At 39.2% G+C, this 25,682-nt stretch overlaps 1 protein-coding gene across 1 annotated transcript in view; it reads left to right on the top strand.

Annotated features, from left to right (window-relative positions):
- The first annotated feature begins 2,105 nt into the window (after positions 1 to 2,105).
- The window catches only part of LOC127456175 (protein Aster-B-like), a 220,443-nt gene continuing 196,866 nt past the window's right edge, over positions 2,106 to 25,682 (top strand). The window contains exon 1 of the mRNA XM_051724526.1: positions 2,106 to 2,189. The gene's annotated coding sequence lies outside the window, so the exon portion shown is untranslated. The remainder of the gene's footprint in view (positions 2,190 to 25,682) is intronic.

Genomic DNA, 25,682 nt, shown 5'->3' with positions numbered 1-25,682 from the left:
GATTGGCTGGTTTGATGAAACATCTGCGAGTAGAAGCACACAGGACTTTAATCAGTCCACCTGGAAACAAAGTCATGTTCACAAGGTGCTGTGCTGATACAATGAATGCATAAATAAGGATAAAAATAATCACCAGATTTGCCCAAGTTTGACAGGTTAGTCACATCAAATCTTTTAAAGATATTCAGAGTTTCGTATGAGCATATTGCAGAGTAAAGCGGAAATCCACAAAAAGAGCTGCATATTCTGCTTTGTTACTTAGTTATGTCTGTGAAATACTCTGTGATGAGGTTTTCTGTGCTGTACTTAAACTCACTACATATTTTCTGTACAATGGCTTGCAGAGATTGCAATGCCATTATATAAATGTTTTGTTTCCCCATGTCGGTCTTTTATTATGTTATCATACAGTATATCTCAGAAGACACAGAAGACTATAGAGTATTTTATGATACTTTTATGGTGCTTTTTTGTGACAGCCCCAGACCCCATTATGGACAAGTGAGACCAAAATATTCATAATTTCTCCTTTTATGTTGTATGGGAGAAGTCATATGGTTTTGGAATGACGTGAAGGTGCGTAAACCCTGACAAAATCATACATTTTAAAGAAATTATCCAAAAAATTATTTTCATTGACAAAACATGTATTGTAATGAAGAATATAGGCTACATCTTATTGTAACCCATATGCATTCTAGGGGGGAAAGTTAGTGAGTTCAAGGGTTTAAAATTAATTTATGTTATATTTAACATGAAAATCCAGTAGGAAATTGCTGTCAGGTGTAATTAAGAACAGATACACCTATATGCACACACTCCCTTTCACTAAGACAAACATGAATGTGAGAAGGAGGGAATCCAACAATCTAATGAGTGCAGTAAAGAACGAGAGAGAGAGAGAGAGAGAGAGAGAGAGAGAGAGAGTGCTACGATGCTCTGAAGGCAGAACCACAGTCCTTTTTTCCGAAACGGGGACTAAATTGTTACAATGTTACATTTTCTTCTAGGTTCGGTTCACTTTCACAAGGCAACATTTCAAAACTTGCCAAAACTATGTCAATAAAAGTCACATGTGAGCAAACTGTCCCCTTATTGGTCACTATGTTTGTTCGCTGTTCCAGGATTAAGCTCATCCATTGATATACCGGTTAAAATTATATGCCTGTAGAAAAATGTGTCAACCATTTAAAATTTTAGAGAATTTTCGAGCGTCGCCAGTTAGAGGTTGTGCTCCAAATACAAATTATCCTTCACTCAGATGGATATGAGTAGTAAAGTTTCTGTCATGGTTATTTTTATCCGTCATTAGTTGCTTTTACATTATTTCTCCATTGAAACGTGCCTGTTCTCACAGATCTCTCTCGCACGTATACACACTCACACAAACAGCAGTGTAAAGCCGCGTAAGAATGTTTTTTATTTGTCAAAAAGCTGCTTACGTCATCCTACCTGTGTTCTGCCACTATACAAAAGAGAGAAACAATCGTACTAAAATTACCTCAGGAATTATAAAACAGCTCCTATTTTAAATTTGCAATTATATCTAATATAGTAACCAAAATGCTATATCCACATTTTGATGATGAATTACAGAGAACTGCTGACCTACAGATGTCTTCTCCAAAGATCCCTCAGTTATGCTCATGGTTTTTGTAGGGATATTGTTTGGTTTGTTGGTCTGTTAGGTCGGTTTGCATTCTCACCACAAGAGAACCACTCAAGAGTTTGTTTGCAATTGGTCCAAGACCAGCTTGTTCAGGCGGTCTCAGACCGATTGTTTCGGTACGGATCCGAGTGCAATTGCCGTGTTCATATATGCCTAAATGAACCGAACCAAGGGAGAAAATGCGCCAGGTTCCTAAACAAACACTCCAAACAAGCCAGGTGTGAAAAGACCCTAAGATTGTATGAAGAAAGCCAGCAGGAGAAAGAGAAAGTGGAGAGAGAGGTGTTACTCCCTTCCTTAAGTCAATCCCTTTATAAGGAATCCGTTCACTGAAAGAGAGAGCAAGAGAGAGAGAGAGAGAGAGAGAGAGAGAGAGAGAGAGAGAGAGAGAGCAAGAGCAGGAACGCCAGAGTGTTGGATGAGAGATTTGGTCCTGGTCTTTTAGCAGATGGCATGGCAAAGTGAAGCGCTCTTGTAGTCTGCTGTCTACAGCCACACTTCAGGCACCACAATACTCGAGGTAACAGAGCATCACCTTCTTACACACGCTGTGGAGGTTGCTTGCGTATGTGTGTGTGAAAGCTTTCGTGTTGCTAATGTATGTGTTTGCCACTTCAATTGTTTCTTTTTTAAATTGTTTATTGCAGCATGCCTTGCGTGGATGCACATTTCGGTATGTGTCTGAGTGTAAGCATGTGTATACATGCACACGTAACATTGAGAAGCAGTGCAGTCTAACAGTAGTTAGATGCTTCCTTATAAAATAACCATTAAAGCTTAGATTAGTTCTGATGGCTAGGTTGGTGATGAACAATATGTCCATTTCTTTTTTTGTAACACTTTACAATAAGGTAATGCATTAGGTAGCCTGAAATAAAAACATTTTGAAGCATTTATTGCAATAAGTTCATATGTTAACATTAGTTAATGCATTAGACAGTATTTATTAATCATGGTTAATACTAATTGCTAGTTAATGCATGAACGTATGCTTGTGTATACAACTTTTAATGGAATATTTCATCCACAAATAACATTTCGGTCAAAATGTAATAACCCTCATATCATTTCAAAACTGTATGAATTTATTTCTTTTTATTATTGGAACAACATGGGGGTTAGTAAATGATGACAGAATTTTAATTTTTGGGTAAACTATTCCTTTAAAAATGTACATAGAAATTAACATTAACCAAGTTAAATAAATGCTCTAAAAGTATTTTACATTGCTAGTTTATGTTATCTATTTTGTTAACTACTGTTAACATTTGTGGTTGACCGATATGGCTTTTTCAGTGGCAGATGCCGATATAAATGCCAATATACATAATCCAATTTCACAACAGCCAATCAGATGTGCACAGAATTTCTGTTGTGAAACAACAACTTATTTTATACAATATTTACTCAAAATCACCTAAACTTCAAAACAGAAACTGTTTACTATCCACAGGTAAATCTATTAGTAGATTTTGGAACTGACACAAGATAAAGTTATAACATCTGTTCATCAGCCAAGTGAACACTATTATCAGCTGATAAACACGAAATGGCCAAATATCTCTGTCTATTAACATACTGCATACAACCTTATTGTAAAGTGTTTTTACATCAACATCAAGATTTTAGGTTAAAATTTATATGGATATATGAGGGGAAAGTGCATATTTTTGGTGATGTAACTGGTCACCATTAATAAATAACCTTTTACTTTCACTGGTTTATTTTATATGACTGTGCAGTGTGAAAAATGCATTTATAAAAGTATAAGCATTATATGTAGTCTCTCAATTCATAGGATGTCTTAAAGTGATAGTTCACCAAAAATATTCCAATTCTCTCATCATTTATTCACCCTCATGCCATCCCAGATGTATGATGTTTTTTTCTTCTGCTGAACACAAAAGAAGATTTTTAAAAGAATATCTCTGCTCTTTAGGTCCATACAATGCAAGTAAATGGGTACCAACATTTTGAAGCTCCAAAATGCATATAAAGTCAGCATAAAAGTAATGCAGAAGACCTAAGTGGTTAAATCTATATCTTCAGAAGTGAGATGATAGTTGTGATAGATTAATATTTAAGTCCTTTTTTAATATAAATTATCCTACCTGCCCAGTAAGTGGCACGAAGAATGTGAATTGCCAAAGACAAAAGAAGAAGAATGTGAAAGAGTGAATGTGGAGCTTGATAGTATAAAAGGACTTAAATATTCATCTGTTTCTCTCCCACAGCTTTCATATCACTTAAGAAGATATGTATTTAACCATTGGAGTCGTATGGATTACCTTTATGCTGCCTTAATGTCCTTTTGGAGCTTAAATAATTTTGGTACCCATTCGCATTGTATGGACCTACAGAGCTGAAATTTTCATCTAAAAATCTTTATTTGTGTTCAGCTGAAGAAAGACATGCACATCAGGGATGGCATGAGGGTGAGTAAATGATGAGAGAATTTTTATTTTTTGGGTGAACTATCCCTTTAACAACAGGCCATAAACATTATACAAGAATTCTTAATATGCTGTTTAAAGTAAGATGAATAGCATGTTACACCGCAGGATATGTCAATATACCCATTTACCCATCTAATCACTGGTGGCATTTGCTAAAGTTGTTATGACTGTATATGACTGTCTGTGTTGTTGACACCTCTAAGAACTTCACACAAGCTCAGAAGCCCTTTTACAGAGTCCGCTTTACAGAGATTTCTCTGAGTGTGTCCTTTTGGGTTGTTTTTTTTCCTGTATCAAGCTATTTTTTTTTCCTGCAAATATAATTTTATTAAAAAGAAATGTTTGTGTACCTTTTCGATTTATTATGGAAGCAGTAAGCCTTATTAATCAAATGATGACCCAATGTTGTAGAGGAGCATTATAACAGGCCATATGTCCAGACACACTTTCTGCATTTTAAAGAGACAATTTAGGTGCCTGACTGGGAGTTGTTGAGCAATTATATACAGTCCCAGTAAAATATGCCAGTAAATAATGAAACAATGTAGACAGCGTGCCCAGATAAATGACGCTATCAGCGGGCATAATACCTCTACCTGTGGTGTGCGAACAGACCAGCATCTGTTGTGTTTAACTGGTTGATGATGGAAATAAAGCCTGAAGCCTAATGCTGGAAAGACTACCAATATTCAATGCATTTCTCACCCTGTTTTCCTAGTGTGCAGTGAATGAGGCAGTAATGAGCACAGGGAGGAGTAATACATGAAGGAAGGGAGGGCTGTAGAAAGGAAAATCCATTAGAGTTAAGTCTCCTGCCTTGGGCACTGTCTAGGAGGCATCATCCTTCACTTTTCGTCCACAGAGCAATCATAACTCAAACTGTGTTAAACGCTTCTGATAAATGTAAAAAAAAAAAAAAAACTCTGTGAATTGTGACCTGAGCTCAGGGCAAAACTTTTTGGAGCAGTACTGATAAAATGTATAAATTAATACGCTAGTGTGGGTAGATACCATCCTCATTTCGAAACATCCAGTATACTGGACAAATGTGCGGACTTTATATACTGGAATTTTATGATCATGTACAGTATTTTTACCTGACATGTCTTTGTACATTTGTCATTAGAATCTTACTGTTATGAAATGTGAAACAGGAAATGGCAGATATACAGTACTGTATGTTTTTTCACACAATAGCTTGTAGTGGAAATTTGATGTCCAAAATACTGGATGTTTAACTCGATGAGTAGTATTTTACAATACATGGTCCTTCACATAATTACAGTAAGACTATGTGTAAGCTGCTCCAGGAAATAATTACATACAAAATACATGTTGACCATTATTATTACACAGCTATCTGGAATACTTGACTCTGATTGGTCAATCGTGGCATTCAGTGGTCATATATTTCTTAATATTTTGGTTAATCTTTCCTATGTGTCCCTGTTCTGTCGTATCACTATGCGATCTTTATAAGTTAATAAAAAAATAAATCACTATTTAATGTCTGTTTATTTATTTGGCAAGTAGTCGTGTATTAAGTGGATAATGAGAAGTCAGATGGTAATTTTCTCATAATAAACACCAACAGGTAGAAATCTGATGCCAACAGGAGGTTGAGTTCAGTGTTTCTGGTGAATCTATGGTCTCTTCTCAAATAATAACTTCTTCTTTCGGCTGCTCCCATTAGGGGTCACTACAGCGGACCATCTGTGATCTGCTTATTTGACTTGGCACAGGTTTTACACCAGATGCCCTCCCTGAAACAAGCCCCAGTGGCTGTGGGACTCTCACTCACACCTACGAGGCAATTTAGAGTCTCCAATTCACCTAACCTGCATGTTTTTTTTTTTTTTACTTTTGGGGGAAACCGGAGCACCTAGAGGAAACCCACGCAAAAGGCCAAGTTGAGCCAGAACTCAAACCCAGGACCGTCTTGCTGTGAGGCAACAGTGCTAACCACTGAGCCACCATGCCACCACCTCTTCTCAAATAATAACATCATTCTAAATTGAATATATATATATTTTTTTATTCATCCATCCATCCATTCATTCATTCTGTAGGTAGCAATGTAATAAGCGGGATAATATACAGTCATTCCCGTGTTTATTACGCTCATGGAATGACAATATTTTAAAAAAAAATAACTATTATTAGTTGTTATTTTATTAATATTTTATCTGATAAACCTGTTAGTGTAGACATAGGGAATGTGCTGTGCTTGCTTTTTATCTTGCAACACTGGTAAAACAAACATTTTCATGTAGCTGAATAATATCATATTTTATGTGCTTAAGTCCAAATTATTATTGCATTTATTATTGCATTTTAATTACTGCATTTTGCTAAACATTTTGTTTGTAATGTTTCCCATTTCGGGACTCAGGATCATACGGTCAGCAGAAATGCTTTCCAAAACACAAAACTATCTATTAATTCAACAATCAAGGACCGAACCACCATCAGAATAGCTTTTGATTCTTAAAAACACATAATTGTTTTGATTCAGTTACATCAGAAACACACCTGTACTTGCTGCTTGCCTGAGGTGATGTAGAGACACTTAGATATTTTACTCTCAAACTGAACTGAGCACCTTGGAATTTACTACACATTTATGATATATTCTTAGTTTTGGATGTGGAATGTCACGTCAGAAATGAATAGTTATTAAGAAATAATCCACCCACTTTTTTTTTCTTTCTTTTTTTTTTTTTTTTGTGTGCTAACATTATAATCACGGAAAGAATGTGAGTGGGTACTTTGGTGACTTTTCTGAAACCACGCAATCTTGATAGGACAAACTAGGAAAGAGCTCATTTAAAGTCAACATGAAACACCATTCGCAGCCAGTTTGGAATGCTTCTTCATGTATTGCTAATTATTTTTTTTAGAAGGTAGTTGTCCCTTAATCTGTAATTTCACATGGGAAAAGTGCTGTTCACACTTATAAAGACCTGGAGCAGTTTCAAGCAATACTCACACTGGGACTAACCAGCCATTAGTAAGTCTTAAGTAACCATGAAAGTGCACCCTCTTTCCCAGTGACTTTTCTTTCTATGAGCTATTAAATACAAAACACATATAATGGTCTTTAATTGCATGTAGTAGTTATTCCATGAGATCAATTAATAATAAATCTCTCCTTGATTATTTCATGCAGTAATGCTAGCATTAATCCACAGAGGTTTATACTGCTGAGACGGTTTCTTTCTGATTCAGGAACAGTTGTCTTAGGTCTCATTCATTATTTACAGTGATGGAAAAATGATGTCTGCTTGTAGCTTTAAGCTACATCCATTCACAATAAGGATTATGGCGTTTTTCAGTCAAAAAACCTCTTTTAGCCCACATTGTACTCATGCAGTGGAGTTATATAGGGTTATAGTGTGCTTGCTTTAGTCATACTAGGTAGGAATAGCACCAAGAGATAGAAGCATATCTCTACAATTAGGATATATAGCTAATGCTTACAAAACAAAGGTTGCATCATTATAAAACATGAAAATGGAAACTCAGTTTATTCATTACCTCAAAGACATTAGCCAAGATGCTTCAAAGCACTTCCAACTAATTGATGATACTGATGATGAGGATTTTTGTTTTCTTTTGTATCTCAACAAAGATTATTTTTGTTTTGTGCAATACACAATCTTACACCCATTTTACTTAACTTACATTATAATGACAACTTGTAAGGTAATGTAAACACCTTTATAAACTGGTCCTGCTTCAAGATGGCACCGAGTATGGCTGCTGCGCTGCGAGCTCCAACCCAATATTGCAGTTTTTTGTTTGTTTTGTTTACAATTCTTGTTTTTCATCTTGGATGTCATCTGCCTTATTGTCTATGATAGACAAACGCTTTTGGACATTGGTTTATCAATAGCACACTGAAAACCGGACTTTAAATACCTCAATGCCGACCTGCTGTTTTCAAACACGACAGCGGAGCCTTTTGTCTGGGCTGCCTGGCCGTGGAAATGCAGCCGTAAAAGGGGAAGGAGAGCCGGCGTTCTCGTCAGACTAAGACAGATCGACGCCCGCTACCCAGCATTCTACTGGCAAATGTTCAGTCTCTGGACAACAAGCTCTGAGAGCTGAGAGTGCGGATATTTTTCCAACAAGAGACGAGGGACTGCTGCATTATCTGCCTCACAGAAACTTGCATGTCTGCGGAGATTCCAGACTCAGCCATTGAACCTGTGGGGTTCTCAGTGCACTGAGTGGACAGAGTGAAAGACCTCTCAGGTAAAAGCAGAGATGGTGGTGTATGTTTTATGACCAACAAATCCTGGTGTGATCAGAGGAACGTACATTCTATCAAGTCTTTCTGCTCTCCTGATCTGGAACTTCTCATGCTACTGTGTCAACCATTCTGCCTACCGAGGGATCTCACAGCGGTCATTATCACAGCTGTGTACATCCCCCCCACAAGCCGACACAGACCGGGCACTCAAGGAACTGTATGAGAGTATAAGCAAGCAGGAAACCGTGCACCCAGAGGCCGCGTTCATTGTGACCGGGGACTTTAACAAAGCCAACTTCAAGTCAATAGCACCGAAATACTACCAACACATCAGTTTCAACACATGAGGGGACCGGCTTTTGGACCATTGCTACTCTTCCTTCCGGGATGGTTACAAATCCCTCCCCCACCCACCATTTGGCAAATCGGACCACTCTTCCATTCTCCTTCTGCCCGCTTCCAGGCAGAAACTGAAACAGGAAGCACCTGCCCTCAGAACGATCCAGTGCTGGTCAGACCATTCAGATTCTACGCTACAGGACTGTTTTGATCACGTGGACTGGGAGATGTTCCAGTCCACCTCTGATGATGACATCGAGGTCTACGCTGATATCGTAACGAGTTTCATCCGGAAGTGCATAGATGATGCAGTGCTGACCAAAACAATACGGATCTACCCTAACCAGAAACTGTGGATTAATAGCGATGTTCGAGCAGCACTTAATGCGCAGACCTCCACTTTTAATTCCGGGAACATGGAGAAGCATAAACAAGCCAGTCATGCCCTCCGCAAAACTATCAGAGCAGCCAAATGCCAGTATAGGGACAAGATTGAAGGACAGTTCAACACCACCAACTCTAGAAGCATGTGGCAGGGAATTAATATCATCACAGACTTCAAAGGGTATAAAAACTCTGCCGTGAACACCGCTGCCTCTCTCCTGGATGAGCGTGATAATTTTATGCTCGTTTCGAGGGATACAACACCGCCCTCATAGAGAGAGCTCCCGCGGCCGAAGCCACAGAGGTTAGTTCACTCTTTGTCTCTGTAGCGGACTTAACCCGATCCTTCCGACGGGTCCAGGTGGCATTCTGAGCCGTGTCATCAGAGCGTGCACGAACCAACTGGCTGGTGTTTTTATGGACTAGAGAGCATCTGTAGAGAGCATCCTGACTGTCTGCATCACTGCCTGGTACAGCAACAGCACCGCCCTCAACCGCAAAGCCCTGCAAAGGGTGGTGCGAACTGCCAGACACATCATCGGAGGTGAGCTTCCCTCTCTCCAGGACATCTATACCTGGAGGTGTGTGAAAAAAGCTCGGAGGATCATCAGAGACTCCAGCCACCCGAGCCATTGGCTGCTATCACTGCTACCATCAGGCAGGCGATATCGCAGCATCAGGACCTGCACCAGCCGAATTCATGACAGCTTCTTCACCCAAGCAATCAGACTTTTGAACTCTTGATCACTCATGATACATATATCAGCACCGGACTTTATTATCCTCAGACTGGACTTACATTTTATACTTCTCTTAATAATACACTGGCAACTGACTATAAACCGACAGCTGAATGTCAACACGACACTTCATATTTATTTCCACTGACTACATGGGGAGGTGGTACAGTGTATTTTTATTGTATACAGTCTTCTTATTTTGTGTATACTGTATATTGTATATTATTTTTTATTGTATACAGTCTTCTTATTTTGTGTATACTGTATATTGTATATTATTAGGTGTATATTGTGTTGTGTAACAAGATGTGTTAATTGTGTTATGTGTAAATCAGATGTTATTGTAATTGTCATACTGCTATGTTGCTTGAAACTGCACCCAAGACTTTCACCCACTGTTGAACTTGTGTATATGGTTGAGTGACAATAAAGGTATTATTTGATTTGTTATAAAAGTTTATAAACAGTTTAAGTAAAACCCGATTGACAAAGCTAGAGCTCGAAATTCGCTTTGAAAGTGCCTTTATTGGCATATTCTGTCAACTCACTCAATGTGTGCAAGTTGGTTGTCACTTTGAAATCAAGAAACCGACAAATAATAACACAAAAACATTGTCTTATTGGTGCAGATTGTTCAAAGAGCAGAACAAAGTATGATATTTGCTTATTGATTTTTCACTGTGTCTGTTGGTTGTGAATGTGAATGACATTACGAAGACAGCTAGAGATTACATAGCTCAAATATGTTTCTCAACTGCATGATTGCCTGCTTCATACATACCTTTATTTAGTAATATCGAGAAAATGATATAGTGCATGTCTGTTATTGCGATAATTGCAGACCCATGTAAAATTTTAAATTGTAGAGCTGATTTGTTATGTTGAAATACATTCTCTTATTGCAGCTTAAAGTGCAGAGAAGTAAGGTTGATTCATACTGTAGGTTGATATCCCCAGAAAGTCTAAACATTGTGGTTCTATAGTGCTATCAAAACATTGTCCTGTTAATTTTTGAGTCCGACATGGAAGCTTCTGACACAACCAATGGTGTGATTTTTGGGGCGGGACTATTTGTTTTGACCCATAGTAAACAATGGAAGATGGAAGGAGTGTAAGGGATACCTGTTTGTGCTATTAATTTTTTAAGCGATGAGACTTATGATTTTCAACTGTCGGCCCAAAAAATCCCATAGAATTACACCAAATGAAATATACAAGCCACATCTAGGGACTAGAATATAATTTCCAATTTCGGGCCAATGAGGACGTGCTAGTGCGTGTCAGGGCCAGTTGCGTTCACACTTTCACTTCCGGGGTTTCATAGTGCCTCCTTGGGGCTTCCTCAGGGCCAATGGCCAAGCACCTTTGGCCTGCCGATTACCCTTGGTCAAAGAAGGCCAACTGTTGATTGAGATGTCAATGGTGGAGTTTCACTGAGTCAGTTCTCACTTTCCACCAAGAAAATACCAAAAATAAGCAAACAAACGGCAGTTTCAATCACCACCATGTTCATTTTGAGGGCTAGCTAGTCTCCAGAGTCTGATACCTCAGCTTGTGAAATGGGCAGGGTGTGTGACATTGGCACCAGGATGGTGTATTAAGAGAGGGTTTTAGGGCAACTCTGCAGCGCTATTGGCCCGATGGTAGGAATGCAGCTATCAAGTCTACCTGGGCCAGTTAGCAATCATCCAGAACACTCTATGCACTGGCAGTTGGCTAACACTTAGAAAATCTAAAAATCATATTATTATTTTTTTTCGTTTGGTTCCGCTAGTTCTGGCACAGAAAATACACATAGCAGATTTAAAGTAACCTTTGCACTAACTCATCTAAAAAAAAAAAAAAGAAAAAGAAAGAATACATACCAGAGCAAACAGCCACACACCTGTGAAATAATGACTGAATTACAGAGGTGTGCTCAGTCAAAATGCTGCATATTGTTGTTTTAGGATTCATCAATTAATCATGCATGAATATGCATTAATATGTGCTTTTCCATCTGTTTACTGTGTCATGCAGTCTTCACTCTTCAGCCAAAACCATGCAGACTCTTCAGCCAAAACCATCAGGCTTTGGCCATGCAAGAGGCTACATTGGCATGTATTTTTCCTCTGTACTTTGCCAGCCCGTGGACTTATTTGATAAGTATGCTGAACCACTTTTTAGCATTTTTAGAGAACTGACAAAGAGTGAGAGGACTCATACATACCATACTGGATATACAGTGCATCCAGAAAGTATTCACAGCGCTTCACTTTTTCCACATTTTGTTATGTTACAGCCTTATTCCAAAATGGATTAAATTCATTATTTTCCTCAAAATTCTACAAACAACACCCCATAATGACAATGTGAAAGAAGTTTGTTTGAAATCTTTGCAAATTTATAAAATTTTTAAAAAAAAACGAAAAAAAAACAAAAAAAATCACGTATATAAGTATTCACAGCCTTTGCTCAATACTTTGTTGAAGCACCTTTGGCACCAATTACAGCCTCAAGTCTTTTTGAGTATGATGCTACAAGCTTGCCACACCTATTTTTGGGCAGTTTCTCCCATTCTTCTTTGCAGGACCTCTCAAGCTCCATCAGGTTGGAGGGGAGCGTCGGTGCACAGCCATTTTCAGATCTCTCCAGAGATGTTCAATCGAGTTCAAGTCTGTGCTCTGGCTGGGCCACTCAAGGACATACACAGAGTTGTCCCGTAGCCACTCCTTTGTTATTTTGGCTCTGTGCTTAGGGTTGTTGTCCTGTTGGAAGATGAACCTTCACCCCAGTCTGAGGTCCAGAGCGCTCTGGAGCAGGTTTTCATCAAGGATGTCTCTGTACATTGCTGCATTCATCTTTTCCTCGATCCTGACTAGTCTCCCAGTTCCTGCCACTGAAAAACATCCCCACAGCATGATGCTGCCACCACCATACTTTACTGTAGGGATGGTAATGGCCAGGTGATGAGCGGTGCCTGGTTTCCTCCAGACATGACACTTGCCATTCAGGCCAAAGAGTTCAATCTTTGTTTCTCATGGTCTGGGAGTCCTTCAGGTGCCTTTTGACAAACTCCAGGTGGGCTGTCATGTGCCTTTTACTGAGGAGTGGCTTCCATCTGGCCACTCTACCATACAGGCCTGATTGGTGGAGTGCTGCAGAGATGGTTGTTCTTCTGGAAGGTTATCCTCTCTCCACAGAGAAATGCTGGAGCTCTGTCCGAGTGACCATCGGGTTCTTGGTCAGCTCCCTGACTAAGGCCCTTCTCCCCCGAGCTCTAGGAAGAGTCCTGGTGGTTCCAAACTTCTTCCATTTACGGATGATGGAGGCCACTGTGCTCATTGGGACCTTCAATGCTGCAGACATTTTTCTGTACCCTTCCCCAGATCTGTGCCTCAATACAATCCTGTCTCGGAGGTCTACAGACAATTCCTTGGACTTCATGGCTTGGTTTGTGCTCTGACATGCACTGTTAACTGTGGGACCTTATATAGACAGGTGTGTGCCTTTCCAAATCATGTCCAATCAACTGAATTTACCACAGGTGGACTCCAATTAAGTTGTAGAAACATCTCAAGGATGATCAGTGGAAACAGGATGCACCTGAGCTCAATTTTGAGTGTCATGGCAAAGGTTGTGAATACTTATGTACGTGATTTTTTTTTATTTTTGTATTTTTAATAAATTTGCAAAGATTTCAAACAAACTTCTTTCACGTTGTCATTATGGGGTATTGTTTGAAGAATTTTGAGGAAAATAATGAATTTAATCCATTTTGGAATAAGGTTGTAACATTACAAAATGTGGAAAAAGTGAAGCGCTGTGAATACTTTCCGGATGCACTGTATTCATTGGAATTTTTGGCTTACTTGGTGCCCTAGGTAAGATAAGATATGACCAAAGGGAAAGAAAAATTAACTTTTTAACAACTTAGTAGTTCTATTCAGGCTGTATGTGTAAAATGTGTTGGTCTATTGGTACATTTTTTGTGTCGTGAAAAAGGGGAACTGTGTTCCAATTCTGAGGTATTTATTATGAGATACAAATAAGATGAAAATAATATTATTTATTTATTTAGGAACTTGCAATTAAAATCCACTTGGCTCAGATATTTAAAAAAAAAAAAAGGTTTCATTTGGCTGAGCTTTCCAAGGATGTTTCTAAGGTGTGCAAAGCTACGTATTTTTAAAAATAAACTAGTCGGTGGGTTTTCTGAACAACTAGATGACTAGTTGGTCTTAAGCAAGCCCTGTATACTGACAAAGATGTTAACCTAAAAAATATGCTCCATGTGGTATCATATAAATGACTTTTTGATTAATGTCAAAAGTATTATTTAACATGTCTGAATCAACCTTAGTACATCAGGTTACACCAAAATAATAATAATAATAAAAATAAGGTTTAGATCAAATAGAAAAAGCTACCATTATTTAGCAAAATGTAACAACTTATTATAAAAATCAGACATGCTTCTTAGGGGGTATTTACAGTACATAAGCATTCTTGCATTCAAAAACAGCAAGACAAAGTGCAACTGAATGGACACATTTGTAAAGAACTACACTGAATAAAGTGGTAATGTGCAATTGTTACCTCAAGGATATATTTCTTCTTGATATAACTCCAAAACATTACAACCCATGTTAGATTAAATACAATTTTTGATTTGAATAAAACCAGTTAATTTAGATGTTACCACAAGGACCATGGAAAACTTTTTTTTAGAACATGAAGAAAAAAATTTTTTTACAGTGTATTTTTAACACGACATACTTGTGGAAGAACGTAAAAAAAACAAAAAACAATTTGAGATGTGACACACCAGCAAAAAATGTCAGTCTGAATATGGCTGTAGCAGAAATTTAGCTATCTAACAGCTAAAGCACAGCATGCTGTCAGCACGCTATAATTAAAGCACCGCCGCTAATCTCAAAACCCTGCAAATATGAAAACTATATTTGCGGCCTCATATCTGTAGTCTTAATCAGTGTCGAGGGGGACCAGACAAAGTGATCATAGACTCCAAAAGAATATTATTATATTTTTAGCATTAATGCAGCTAATTATGAAGATTATTGCTCTATGCAATATCTCCCCCTCTCTTTTGTCCCTCTTTCTGACTATTATTATTTTACCGCTTGCATCCCGCTGTGAGCAGCTGCCTGCCACCAATTTCATAACACAAACCGAACCGACTCCCCCTTTGATCCATGAGTCAATCGTCAAATGACAGTATTATCACTTTAATGGAAATATCCTATATATCCTCTAGAAAAATTCCAAAGTTATGAAAGAACAGCTTAAAGCGATATTCCGGGTTTAATACAAGATAAGCTCAATCGACAGCATTTGTGGCACAATGTTTATTACCAAAAAAATTAGTTTCGACCTGTCCCTTCTTTTCATTTAAAAAAGCAAAAATCGAGGTTACAGTTAGGCACTTGCAATGGAAGCAAATAGGACCAATTTATTGAGGGTTTAAGGGTAGAAATGTCAAGCTTATAATTGTATAAAAGCACTTACATTAATTATTCTGTTAAAACTCATGTATTTGAGTTATAAAGTTATAATTAAAAGTAAATTATTGTTTATACAGTCTTTTTAGGGTTCACTGTGTTACGCCGTCATGGCAGCAGGTTTAAAAGAAAACACAGAAAGATTTGCAAGAAAATGATAATGTACAGTCACCCGGTTGTTATCGCACAATAAACCCAACAGTGTGATTAGGACCCTGATACGTTCCAGAGGGCACAGCAGTGACCCGTTTCACTCTAAGCGCCAGTAAGAGGTTGGGAAATAGTCTTAAAATCTAAATTGTACTGTTTTTGGCACAAAACAACTTGACTAACATTATAAGTGGATCTCAGTCACCAAAAAAAAAAAAAATAATTAAAATAATAAAAAAATAAATAAAAAAAATAATAATAATTAATTTAAAAATTATTATATAATCCCATTGAGTTTTATTTTTATCATACACATAAAATCTAGGTTTAAATCATATTATTTTATGGTCAACAGCAATGAAACTGATTCATGGAAATTTTGTGGAGCATATTTGCCAGGCTTTGCTGTGGGGGCCTGATGAGAGGAGAGATTAGTATTATAGGGAGGCTTGCTGAGTGATCCTGTTTAGTTAATAAATGTCAACATGTTCTCTGACAGATTATTGACCGAAATGTGAATTTGTGCTTTCTAAAATCCCCACCTCCTGTTCTTCCATTCCAACTCACTCACCAGTCAAATGTACCACAGTGTTTTATCAGATCATTGTGTTTTGCTTCAGTTTCAAAAACTCTGACATTTGTGATAATAGGACTTCCGTTTCAGTTTACCAATGGGTCATTAAGTGTCTCTTTTCAAATACTTAACCGATCTTTAACTGAAAGATCCAACAATGAACACCACAGAGATGATCTCCAGAGAGCTTGTCCTACTATGTAATGGCCAGAACTCCAACCATGAAACTTTCTTTAAAAATGTTGTGACAAGGAGGGCGTGGCCAGGCCGTGAGGATGCACGCCTGGCACTGATTTGCCCAATCAGCGGGAGAGGGATAAACGAGGAGCCGGGGATGCAAGAGAGAGAGAGAGAGAGAGAGAGAGAGAGAGAGAGAGAGAGAGCGAGAGAGAGACACGCGGCCGCTGTGTGTGTGTTTATGTTGCTGTGTTTTCTGTTTGATGTTCTGTCTAATTAAAGTTTTGTTGATTGTTAATCTGGTTCCCGCATCCTCCTTTCCCGAACTGTTACACTGGTGCTGAAACCCGGGACTGGAGGAAAACATGCTGTCAGAGAGCCCTCGCCACTGACGGATGATCGCAATGCCGAGGAGAGGTTAGTTAGATGGAACTGGAGTGGTTTGCCAGGAGACGGAGGAGCCGCTGCCATCTGCCAGGAAGCGAAGGAGCTGTTGCCATCCGCCAGGGGACGGAAGAGTCACTGCCATCCACCAGGAGGTGGAGGAATCGCTGCCATCCGCCAGGAAGTGGAGCAACCGCTGCCATCTACCAAGGGGCGGAGGAGCTGCTGCCATCTGCCAGGAGGTGAAATCCAGTGCCATCATCTGGCATTGTGGAGGATTGCTGGACAGCTGGATGAGGACTGAATGTGTGGTCAGGAGTTTTTCTTCTTTTCTTTTCTCTCTCTCTCTCCCCTCACTCTGTCTCTTCCACTCGCTCTGTCTCTCTCCCCTCCCCGCATCCTACCCAGGTTCCCAGGAGGCGGGGAAGACTAGCCACGGCGGAACGAATGAAGGGGCCACTCCTCCGCTACCGGAAGTGGGGGGAGTAGGTCAGGCCGGAGGTTACCCCAGCCTGAATCGGGCGGTGGGGGTATGTGATGAGGAGGAGGTCATGGCCGGGCCGTGAGGATGCACACCCGACGCTGAGTTGCCCAATCAGCGGGAGAGGCATAAATGAGGAGCCGGGGACGCCAGAGAGAGAGCGAGAGAGAGATAGAGAGAGAGAGAGAGAGAGAGAGACATGCGGCCGCTCTGTGGGTGTGTTTATTTTGCTGTGTTTTCAGTTTGATGTTCTGTCTAATTAAAGTTTTGTTGATTGTTAATTCAGTTCCCACATCCTCCTTTCCCAAACTGTTACAAACATCTTTCTTTGAAATACTGTAGCTTCAAATACTGTACCATTGTCTGTAATTTCCCAGTGGAATAAAAGTGAATACTGTAGCTTAGCAGGAGGTCAACCAAACACAAGTTTTTCTTGTTTGTTTTTGATCAATCAAAGAGCCACTTATGTAGATGTGATGCTACGCCTGACTAAATGAATTAAATGCATGTCCTACAGCCAGTAATGGAATAATTAAGTATTCTTGAAATGCATTCTTTGAAAGTTGTCCATGTTGGCTCCGAGAAAATGTATGCCTACTGCAACATTCATACATTCCATTTTTAGTCAAAAGCATGCAACAATGTCTTATTTGTTATTCAGTGATTATTATTGGAATAGCATACTACAATACTACTGTAATATCCTATATACAAGCCCAATTCCAAAAATGTTGGGACAGTATGAAAAATTCTAATAAAACAAAAAGGAATGATTTGTTAATTATATTCACCCATTGCTATATTGAAAGCACTACAACTACACATTATATAATGTTTTACCTTGTGAATTTCGTTGTTTATTTTTTAAATGTACAGTAATTTCAAATCAGATGATTGCAACACGCTGCAAAAAAGTTGAAACGGGCAAGTTTGAAATAACAAGGCGAGTTTGAAATAACAAACTCGAGTTTGAAACAATTTGACGAGTTTGAAATAACAAAGTGATGTGAAACAGGAGATGTTAAACAGGTGAGGCAATTGTCATAATACTGTAAACTGTATAAGGAGCCTCCAAAAATAGCCTAGACCTCCACAGATGCAAGTTAAGACTTTACTATGCAAAGAAGAAGCCCTACATCAACACTGTCCAGAAGTGCTGCCGACTTCTCTTGGCTTGGTTTCATCTTAGACGGAAAGTAGAACAGTGGAACTGTGTTTTTTGGTCTGGAGAGTCCACTTTTTAAAAAGTTTTTGAAAAACAAAGCCATTGTGTTATCCGGGCCAAAGAGGAAAAGTGCCATCCATGCTATTATTAGCGTCAGGTCCAAAGCCAGTGTCTGTATGGGCCAGGGGTGTGTCAGTGCCCATGGCATGGGTAACTCGCACATCTGTGAGAACACCATGAATGCAGACAGATATATACAAATTTTTAAGCAACATATATTGCCATTCAGTACCGTCTTATCCAGGGACGTCCCTGCATTTTCCAGCAGGACAAATTCAAACTACATACTGCCCGGATTTTAAGTGTATGGCTATGTAAGCAGAGAGTGTGGGTGCTAGACTGGCCTGCCTGCAGTCCTGACCTGTCTCCAATTGAGAATGTGTTGCGCATTATGAAGCACACCATACGGCAACGAAGACCAGGTACAATTGTGTAGCTAAAGACCTACATAATGGATTAATGGGGGAAAATTCCACATTCTAAACTTAACAAACTTGTGTCTTCAGTGCCCACATGCTTAATACGTGTTATTCGAAGAAATGGTGATGTTTTAGAGTGGTAAACACTCGACTGTCCCAACTTTTTTGGAGCGTGTTGCAATCATCTGATTTGAAATTACTGTTATATATTAAAAAAATGAAATTCACAGAGTAAAACATCATATAATGTGTAGTTGTAGTGCTTTCAAAATAGCAATATAATATAATTTACAGATCACACATTTTTGTTTTTATTAGCATTTTTCATATTGTCCCAACTTTTTCAGAATTAGGGTTGTTACTCAGTGTTGGGGAGTAACGGAATACATGTAACAGGATTACGTATTTAAAATACAAAATATAAGTAATTGTTTTCCACTACAGTTGCAATTTAAATCATTGGCAATTAGAATACAGTTACATTCAAAAAGTATTTTGATTACTGAAGAGATTACTTTGCATTTTATTGTCATTAGTTTCACTTAATATTTAGTCCTTTTAGATGGAAAACATTTATATATATAAATGATGTGATCCAAAGTGCATTTGAACAGCAGTGAAACACTTTCTTATGATGTGTTACATTCATATGAGCAGACAGAGAAGTAAATTTGAAGTAAGTTTGGAGCAGAAGAAATAGAAATAAACCTTGTGTAAATTGTCAGCTTTACGCTAAGCTAAAATGCTATTTCTAGCCATTTTACATGCACATGTTACCAGGCACAATCATATTTTTTATCAACAAAATTCAAGTTTTTTCTAGTAAGACCTTTGATATTAGGGCAAAAATAGTATTCTGGATAATAATTTTTGTATTGTTTTCCTGTAAAAATATCTAAAAATCCTTAAAACAAGATCAATTTGATTTAACTTTTTTAGAAACAGCACTGAATAAGATATTTAGGTTTTTCAGAGAATGTATTTTTTAACATGTGTATTTTGTCTTACTGTACTGGCAGAGTTTTTTAAGTCAAAACAAGTGAAAAAAAATCTACCAATGCTGAAGTAATCCAAAGTATTTAGAATACGTTATTGACCTTGAGTAAAATAATGGAATATGTTATAAATTACATTTTACAGCATGTAATCTGTAGTGGAATACATTTAAAAAGTAACCCTCCCAACCCTGGTTGTGCTAAACTCAGCAAAAAAAGAAACGTCATCTCACTTTCAACTGCTTTTATTTTCAGCAAACTTAACGTGTAAATATTTGTATGAACATAAAAAGATTCAACAACTAATACATAAACTGAACAAGTTTCACAGACATGTAACTAACAGGAATGGAATAATGTGTCCCTGAACAAAGGGGGGGTCAAAGTCAAAAATAACAGTCAGTATCTGGTGTGGCCACCAGCTGCATTAAGTACTGCAGTGCATCTCCTCCTCATGGACTGCACCAGATTTGCCAGTTCTTGCTGTGAGATGTTAACCCACTATTCCACCAAGGCACTTGCAAGTTCCCGGAAATTTCTGGGGGGAATGGCCCTAGCCCTCACCCTCCGATCCAGCAGGTCCCAGACGTGCTCAATGAGACTGAGATCCGGGCTCTTCACTGGCCATGGCAGAACACTGACTTGCAGGAAATCACGCACAGAATGAGCAGTATGGTTGGTGGCATTGTCATGCTGGAGGGTCATGTCAGGATGAGCCTGCAGGAAAAGTACCACATGAGGGAGGAGGATGTCTTCCCTGTAAGCATTGAGATTGCCTGCAATGACAACAAGCTCAGTCCGATGATGCTGTGACACACTGCCCCAGACCATGCCAGACCCTCGAAATCGATCCTGCTCCAGAGTACAGGCCTCGGTGTAACGCTCATTCCTTCGACGATAAACATGAGTCCGACCATCACCCCTGGTGAGACAAAACTGCGACTCGTCAGTGAAGAGCACTTTTTGCCAGTCCTGTCTGGTCCAGCGAAGGTGGGTTTGTGCCCATAGGCGACGTTGTTGTCGGTGATGTCTGGTAAAGACCTGTCTTACAACAGGCCTTCAAGCCCTCAGTCCAGCCCCTCTCAGCTTATTGCGGACAGTGTGAGCACTGATAGAGGGATTGTGCATTCCTGGTGTAACTCTGGCAGTTGTTGTTGCCATCCTGTACCTATCCCGCAGGTGTGATATTCGGATGTACCGATCCTGTGCAGGTGTTGTTACACGTGGTTTGCCACTGCGAGGATGATCAGCTGTCCTTCCTGTCTCCCTGTAGTGTCTTAGGCATCTCACAATATGGACATTGCAATTTATTGCCCTGGCCACATCTGCAGTCCTCATGCCTCCATGCAGCATGCCTAAGGCACATTCACGCTGATGAGCAGGGACCCTGGGCATCTTTCTTTTTGTGTTTTTCAGAGTCAGTAGAAAGGTCTCTTTAGTGTCCTAAGTTTTTATAGCTGTGACCTTAATTGCCTACCGTCTGTAAGCTGATAGTGTCTTAATGACCGTTCCACAGGTGCATGTTCATTAATTGTTTATGGTTCATTGAACAAGCATGGAAAACATTGTTGAAACCCTTTACAATAAAGATCTGTAAAGTTATTTGTATTTTTACAAATTGCTCTTTAAAAAACAGCGTCATGAGAAAGGGACGTTTCTTTTTTTGCTATATAGTATTTACTGTATGTACATTATGCACAGGATGCAGATTTTCTGTATACATACTGTACGGTAGAAGTAGAAAACTCCAAAATGAGAAGTATACAACAGCAAAAAAGTGTAGATGTAGTGACACTAGGGGTCCCTATATGAAATGCCACAACTAGCTGAACTGTGTAACATGGATTGGCGGTGCAGGTGCGTGCAAGCCACTGCGTACCTCATAGCAAACGCACCTGGCCCTCATGTAAACTCCCCCAACGCTCCACGAGCGTTGTATGGTCCCCCGCACCTTAAGGACAAGCCGACTACCCATAATGGGGACAGGCCGCACCAGCCGTGGCCCCTTCTCTTCTTTTTTCTCCCCAAAAAGTGGAAATCGTTCAGCTGGGGCCATAAGCGTCCGAGTTGGAGGGGGGGGGGGTCATTTTCCAAGGGGAAAGACACCGTGGAGACCACACCCTGCCAAAGGGGAGGTAATTGTGTGGAAATATGTCACATGGACTTACCAACCAGCAGTATCACATGTGGAAGAAGTCCCCATGGTAGGTCCTACCCAGAGGGGACAGAGCTCTACAAACACGGCGACCAGTGGCAGAAGGAACTCTGCCCAAGGAAGATGCGGGTTTACCAATGGGGAAACCGTACCGCGGAAGGTACATCATATGGGGTTACTCACGGGCAACCAGCACATGTGGAGCACCTACCACAGTACAGGGCTTACTAGCACACGTACTGGGCCGGCATCAAATTCCTCCGCTGAATTCGCCTGCCACAGGGCTAAGGAGGAAGGATATTCAGGGTCCACAGTCCCGTGAACTTGGCTGGGGGGAAATAAGCGCACGTCTTCCCCTCCAGGAGGGGAAAGGAGCTGCACGCAAGTGGCATGCCCGGCCAGTTGCTCCACAGCTGGAGTGGCTTTCCCCTTTAAGATTGAAAGCCGCGACTGCTACGTTGCCATGGTCACGCTCTAGCAGTGAGAGCATGAGCCATCTGCGAATGCTGTCTCAGCGTGGCTGTAGCCCAGACATGTGAGGCAGCGATTGTGGCTGTCAGAGGAGGAGAGGTAACGACCACAAACAGGAAATATACACAGACGGAAAGGCATCTTAAAAAAAGATGCTCTCCGTCAGTGCCACTCTTTTAGAGGAAAATATACTCTTTTATTATTAGGATATATTCTCTGCACTTATTCATGCACGAGGGGGAGAAACCGCTGAAATGCACCGTATATCCAACAGCATATGCAGGGGTGAATGGAACGGCATTGGAATTCAATGAATGAATTAAATGAATGAACACCGCTCGGCTCCGAAGAAAATATCTGAATGAGTGGTTGCGAGCCAGCTCCTTTTATACCCGTATGTCCAGGGGAGTGGCATGCAAATTCCACTCACCAATTCCCATTGGCCTTTTCTCAAAGATCAGAGGTGTTTGGGGCTCCCAAGAGCGACCTCTAGTGTCACTACATCAACACAACATCGAGTGAGTTAGGATAGGGAACAAAAGTTATGATTTTTTTGCACAAAACAAAAAATAAACAATATTGTATTAAAAATGCTGTTTCTGTGTCAAAGCTGGTGACTGGATGCTGCTCACTGAATTAAACATGCAATGTGATGAGGTCATGTGTACAAACATAGCAAGGTCATGTGACAACACTGTAGCATAATACTGTTTGAAATGTTTGTTGTGGAATAATACTTACTGTATCACATACTATTTGTTTTTTTTTTTTAAGTAGGCAACATACAATGTGCACTGCATAGCATCCAGGAAGTAGTAACAAAATAGACATTTTTTGTCTGTAATTTGACTGTGTGTGTCCTAGATTGAGTATTGATTGCTTTAGCAACTACTGAATAGGATCTGTTCAACAATTCATTAGTAATCTCATTATGTACAGTAATATGTCCAAAATACATTTTGTTACACAAATGAAGGATCAGGCCTAATGAACTTGCACTATTTTAATCTTACTGAGATATTCCACCAGGGCCTTTAAAATAAATTTCCCTATAGAAGGAATGGCATTTTGTTTTCCTGTGTACTGCACATGACTGTATGACAATAGAGCTTGACTTGATATGAACATTCCTAGGAAAGATCTAAGAGCCTGAGATAGTGAAGTGTCTCATCTGGAGTGTCCAAGGCAAGGCCATGGGTATCATTCCTGCAGTATTTCAGCTTTATGGAAACCTGAGGTTGTTATGGCAACAAGTCCCCAAAGAGAGGCATTCCTACCTATTAATCCATAAAGCCACCCACTCCTACCCCCACAGGACCATAAGGAGGTAGCTGAACATCATTGTGCTTCTATAACAGCTTTTACAGCATACATGTAAATGTAATTTGGAAAACAAGTGTGTTATGGTATTTAGTAATGCTTACAAAAGGCCCCTAACAAAAGGCAGATTTGCAGAAAATGCCTCCTTGATGTGTTTCTCTGTTATTTAGACTCTCTGTTATTTACATTTTTGAAGAGATATATCCACATTTATAACTTAAAGGAACAGTTTAGTCAAAAAAATTACATTTCTGTCGTTATTTACTTATTTACCCTCATGTCAGTTTAAACCTGCATGCTTTAGTTTTTTTTTCCAACGAACACAAAGGAAAACAGCAACAGTTCTTATACCATGGTGTGTTTGATACTCGATTCTAATTGTCTGGAATGTGTGTGGTTCAAACCATTGAATGCACAGGTAGTTCTGGTCAGTTTTAATCACCGTTCGATATTAATGTGCTGTTTGTAACCATAGCAACATAACATAAAACATTTCCAAACCACTTTCATCAGCATAGCTAATATAATGGAATTCAGCTTGTTTTGCACAGAGGGTAAGAGAAGGAAATCAGGACCTATTAAATGCGTCTTTCACTGCCCGGCAAAGCGATGCAAGATGTTTTAAACTGTAATATGTTGTGTATGTTATGTTGCTGTGCTAAAATGCCGCCTATAGCCACTAGAGCCACTTTAAATTGTTTAAGGCACACATAGCCATGGATTATCCCTTACATATTGATTACAGCTTTCAAGTCCCGAAGGGACCGGAAACACCATAAAAGTAGTCCATATGACTTGTCCGCTATATTCTAAGTCTTTTGAAGCCACGGAGAAACAGACCGAAATTTCAGTATAAAGTTGTTATTTGCTGAAAATCTTGATAATTATGTATTTGCTCTGAAATGGCTTATATGTGATCTTTTTATCAGTCAAGTAGATTCAAAATGTTAAATGTATTATGTACAAATCTAGTTAAAAATAATGAAGGCATGTTTTCCAAAGTTTTTCTCTAAATTAACACAAGGGGCAATAATATTTTATAATTTTCATTTATATGCACCAACATACAACAATACATAGTAATAAAAAGGACCATTTACCTACATATATTTTTACAAAACATTTTTTGTGAATGAACAAGATGTGCTTCACTCACTTATTTTTTTGGTACACATTTGAATATTATTAAAATATAATAATTATTTTAATTATAAAATATGGCTTCTTTAGACACGTCATGCCAGAAGTGGCATCATTGACGTTAAACGTGATTGGTTCATATGTGAATTTCTCATTACATTTTGGTTTGATCCTCTCAAAGTATTTTTTAGATCCTGAGAGTTGTGGTCACAATTGAACATCGTATGGAAAATAGCCTTGTGCAAAGATTCATAAAAATTTATTTTGTGTTTGCATACAGGTTTTGAATGACAAGATGAGTAAATAATGAACATTTTTGTGGGAACTATTCCTTAAAAATTGTTAAAATATCTGTGGAGCCACAGATTTAAACTGTAAAACTCAGCTCAGTAATGGGACTGTTAGGCTCCCTCACCATCCTCTTTAACTGTTGGTTACCATCTACAGTGTAAAGCTCACTATAAGCTGAATGTAAAAAAAATAAATAAAATGGAAGTGGGATCTGTCCCTGGAGTATACCTACCTGAATATACTTACAATGGATTGACAGAATTGGTCTAAAACACTGATAGGTCTTTGTGGTTGAGCACAGATAAGCTTCATACTTTGCTGAACACAGGTAGCGCTTGTAAAACGTCTGTAAAATTCCTTTCACACGGCTGTGAATTTTACCCGGAAATGAAGATGAGCTCAGCCGAAAAACTGTGGCTTAATGAGCACACCTAACCTGTTCAGCTATAGGGGAATAAATAAATAAATCTCATCAAGTGTCACACTAAGAAATAGCTAACATTTCCCAAGCAAGCATTTTACAAGTAAAGTTTCGCCAAAGTGAGCCATAATCATC

The sequence above is a fragment of the Myxocyprinus asiaticus genome, chromosome 18 (assembly GCF_019703515.2).
Source record: "Myxocyprinus asiaticus isolate MX2 ecotype Aquarium Trade chromosome 18, UBuf_Myxa_2, whole genome shotgun sequence".
Classification (NCBI taxonomy): Eukaryota; Metazoa; Chordata; class Actinopteri; order Cypriniformes; family Catostomidae; genus Myxocyprinus; species Myxocyprinus asiaticus.
This window is presented reverse-complemented; position numbering and strand designations above follow the sequence as displayed.